Below are 4815 nucleotides of genomic sequence, written 5' to 3' on the forward strand. Positions count from 1 at the left end.
TGGCCTAAAGTTACCTGCCTTTTGCCTCCCTCTCTTTTTGAATAGGGGTATCACATTGGCAGTTTTCCAGATACTTCCCCAGAATCCAAAGATGAGGAAAACTACAACAGTACACCTACTATTCCTGGAGCTAACTCTTTTATCTGTCCCACCAATGCTTGTGCCAGCACGAGTTGCCCCACAGCGCTGATGTGACAGTCACTGCAAACACCATTATTCAACAGTCTTGCACAGAAATTCTTTGAAAGTGCATCAAGGCCAATGTGACCTTTGCACTAAAGCTTGCATTTTACAAATGGCATGGGGTCAGTGATGCAAGTGAGTAGACGGATATCAGAGGCCATTTTTAATGGAGGCACCTTTCCCACGTATTGCAAACAAACTGTTCCAATCCTGGCAGAGCCATTATTTGTTCAACTAGTTTGTCCATCAGCTGCCCCCCCCAATAGAGATGTCCTGTGTGGTGCCAAGGTACCTGCCTTGCTCTCTAGGATTATGACTATCAATTGCCCCAGATACATGGTTCGTGGAGGTGAGCTCTCAACACAAATTGCTGATAGGAGGTTATATTTAGTGAAGCAGCACTAATTAGATATGAAGTATACTCCCTCAGCCTAGAATTTGTCTTCTACTTCAAAAGAATGAAACAAAAGATTGCAATTTAAGTTTTTTAATTTAAAACAAATGTAAGAACATTGAAAACATTTACTGAACACTATTTTTAGAAACAAACTTAGACAAAGAACTCAGATGATTTTCTCTTCTACCTGTGGCTGGTATTGTTGGCATAGCCTCGATGGTGAACCATTTTAATTTTAAAGTGGTTATGTGTAAATGTCTAATTAGTGAATCCTATGTCGAGCACCAAGCGATTTACAGGAGGAGAAGGAAATAAAATACATACGACCTCTCAAAAATCAGGGCGGTGAGCTCTCTAAAGCCCTTCCTCACCAGAGCTCATTGATTCACATTGGGAAGGAGGCTCGAACATTGCCTGTGGAAGAAAGGAATACCAGAAATGTTAAAGTGCTTGTTGTTCCTGGTGTTAATTTATACATCGTGCAAATGTGAATTTGACAGAGACTCAAATACTGTTAAAAATTCCTGATATTTTGCTACTTTGAATGGATTTTTGTTTTGGATCCATTTGAAAAGTGAATATACATAACCAACGCTGTCCTGCACGTGAGATGTGATTGCATGAAGATGAAAAGGTCAATGAATGAGTTTCAAATTGGCTGTTAACCAATGAGACCCACTTGAAACAATGACAGGTCTGAGTAATGGAACATGAGCAGATAAACTAGGAACAACAAGTGTCTTACAGTATTCATGTCTGAGGTGATCTGGTCCCCTGTCCATTTTTTAAATACCTTTTATCCCCAAAATGGTTTGCACTTTACAAATATATATTCTCTTACACACGCACGCACATCTCACAATATAACCATTCAAAATAAATTCATTATAAAGCTGAGCATTAATTAAAGTCTCAAACAAGTGCAATACCACTGGCAATAATAAACAGTGCTGTTATTTCTTGCAGTTGCAGTGAGTTAAAAAACATCAATGGGTTTTTAATGCAGAATTAGTTAAAGCCTCTGGAAACAAAAGGTTGGCTGGAGACTTTAAAGGCCGAGCCAAACAAACCAGCTGAAGTACTCATCATCTCACCTAATGGTCTGGATAAATGGTTAGTTTGTTAGTTTTTTTTCCCCTGAGATGGCTTGCACTTTACTCTCATATATCCTCTCATACACACACTCCCTCACTCTTACACTCTGACAGTTTCATTCGCAGTCTCACACTTACACACACAATTTCTCACTCAGCCTGTTATAGTCGCTCACACACACACTCAGTCAGTCTGACTCACACTTCACGCAGCCTCACTCACACTCAGTTTCACTCACAAGTATGGACTCATTCACACACATGGACTGACTCCCTTCCCTCACACTCTCAAACAGTCTCATTCACACTCAGTCTCACACAGTATCACAAGCACAATCTCAAGGGTGGCATGGTGTCTCAGTGTTTAGCACCGCAGCCTCACAGCGCCAGGGACCCGGGTTCGATTCCAGCCTCCGGTGAGTGTCTGTGTGGAGTTTGTACATTCTTCCCGTGTCTGCGTGGGTTTCCTCTGGGTGCTCCGGTTTCCTCCCACAGTCCAAAGATGTGCAGGTGAGGTGGATCGGCCACGCTAAATTGCCCGTAGTGTTTGGGAGTGTGTGGGTTGTAGGGGGATGGGTCTGGGTGGGATGCTTCAAGGGGCAGTGTGGACTTGTGGGGTCAAAGGTCCTGTTTCCACACTGTAGGGAATCCAATCTAATCTCACACGCTCTCACTCATACAGTATCACGCTGACTTTGCAGCTTCAGTCACACGCATACACAGTCTCACTCTGACTTTTTCACTCACACACATGGTCTCAGTCTCACACATACAGTCTCATTCTCACTTCACACAGTCTCACACATGTAGTTTGACTCCCTCCCACACAGACACTCACATTGTGTCACATGCACAAACTCAGGCTCAATAACACACATGCCCAATTTTGACTCTCACGCACCAACTCAGTCTCACTCACACAGGCTGTCTCTGACACTCTTAGCCAGTCTCATTTGAGTGCACAGTCTCACCCACACAGAGACTCACTCACACAGAGTCTCACCTGCGCACAGTCTCACTCGCACGCAGTCTCACCCGTACATAGTCTCACTCACACACAGTCTCACTCATAACGCTGTCTCACTCGCATGCAGTCTCACCCGTACATAGACTCACTCGCACACAGTCTCACCCTCACACGGTCTTACTTGGAGGTTCAAACACACAGTATCACTCTGACTTCCCACGATTTCACTCTCACACACCTTGCCTCTCACACTCACATAGTCTCACTCATACACAATCTCACTCTGAGTTCACAGTCTCAATCACACATGGTCTTGTTCAAACTCACTCAATTACACATGCTCTCTCACTCATACATTCTCACACAATCTTATTCAGTCTGACTAATATTCAGTCTCACACTCAATCATACATTCTCAATTAATCTCACTGTGTCACTCAAACTCTCACTCACAGTCACACTCACATCGGATCACTCGCAGTCTCACTAACACAGTCTCACTCACACACAGTCTCTCTCACACACACATTCTTATTCACACACATGGCCTCACTCTCACAAATGCACGGTCTCATTCACATACAAATTCCTACTCTTTCTCTCTCAGTCTCACTCTGACTCACTCACACACGGGCCCACTCACACACGGGCCCACTCAGACTCTTTCACTCACACACATGTTCTTAGTCACACACATGTTTTCACTCTCACAAATGCATGGTGTCATTCACATACAAATTCCTACTCTCTCTCTCTCAGTCTCACTCTGACTCACTGACACACAGACTCACTCACTCACCCACAGACCCACTCACACACAGTCCCACTCAGACTCTCTCACTCACACATGTTCTTAGTCACACATATGGTCTCACTCTCACAAATGCACGGTTTCATTCACATACAAATCCCTAGTCTCGCTCTCTCAATCTAACTCTGACTCTCTCTCTCACAGTCTCACTCACACATATGGTCTCACTCGCACACATGCTCTCACTCACAGTCTCACTCTGACTTCATACAGTCCCACTCTCTCACACCCACTCACACAGAAACTCTCAGTATCACTCACACAGTCTCACACTGACTGTCATTCAGTCTCACTCACACGTACAGTCTTACTCTAACTTCACAGTCTCACTCTTACACACACTCACAGTCTCACTCACACATCGCTTACTCTGACTCTCACTCACACAGTCTCACTCATATGTCCCACTATGACACAATAATTTTATGTTAAATTGTTGTAAAATTGAACATTAAGTAAAAACAGTTAAGATCTGAAACAAGTGCAATATGACTGGCAGTAATAAACAACTCTATTATTTCTTGTAGTTACCCTCTGCTGAAGGCATGTCAATGGCATTCTCTCCAAATTAGTTTAAACCACTGGAGAAATAAAAATATTGAAGGCAGGAATGGAGTGCTGAAGAGTTTAAAGGCCAAACCAAACACTTCAGTTGAAATATTCATCATCCTGCCATTGGCTGAACAAATGGCTGGTTTGCTTTTTAACCAAACAACCATTGAGGAACCCAAGCAAATTCAATCACAATTGGTCAACAAGATTGATACGTAAACGATTCTTTTCCTCATCCAACCAATTGATACATGACTGTGATGTTCATAGAAGACCGGTGGCAGGGTTCAATTCTCCAGCATTCCAGGAAAAATAGCTGATGTGCAAGATGTTTGAAAAGGACAAACAAGCACTGGACTCAAAAGTTAATGTTAAGCAATTGTCTGAAGTCAAGTCACTCTCTCCAAATTGTCCAATAATTTAAAGTAGAACACTGCCAAAGTAATTTATTCATATATTGCAGAGTTTTTGGTACTGAGCAGAGATTTTAGATCCAACAGAGTCCCATGAAACATTATGTTCCTTACAGCTCAAACTTGCATAGACATGAAGATCTTCTTTCGGTGAATCTCAGGATGAAGTCATGATTCACTTTCTTGTCCATTGCATAATACAGGATGGCATCGGCCGGAAGAATGAGCACTGAAAAAGCAGAGGGAAAGCACATTATTATTCACACGTGTTTTCATCATATTGATTGTGCACAGGTCCAACTGCTTCCTGGATATGGAAATATCAATGGCTGGGAGGAACAGAACAAATGTACTGCAAGGATTCAGAACGTATTACAAAACACAAGAGAAAATCTTGG

The 4815-nt window shown here is 42.7% G+C and overlaps 1 long non-coding RNA gene across 1 annotated transcript; it reads right to left on the reverse strand.

The window, feature by feature from the left end:
• Positions 1-654: 654 nt before the first annotated feature.
• LOC132207607 (uncharacterized) lies at positions 655-4598 on the reverse strand. The gene is made up of 2 exons (XR_009443630.1): positions 4532-4598; positions 655-994 (listed from the first exon to the last, which is right to left on the reverse strand). It is a non-coding gene; the product is annotated as an uncharacterized LOC132207607 (long non-coding RNA).
• Positions 4599-4815: the final 217 nt, after the last annotated feature.

The sequence above is a fragment of the Stegostoma tigrinum genome, unplaced genomic scaffold (genome assembly GCF_030684315.1).
Source record: "Stegostoma tigrinum isolate sSteTig4 unplaced genomic scaffold, sSteTig4.hap1 scaffold_110, whole genome shotgun sequence".
Taxonomy (NCBI): Eukaryota; Metazoa; Chordata; class Chondrichthyes; order Orectolobiformes; family Stegostomatidae; genus Stegostoma; species Stegostoma tigrinum.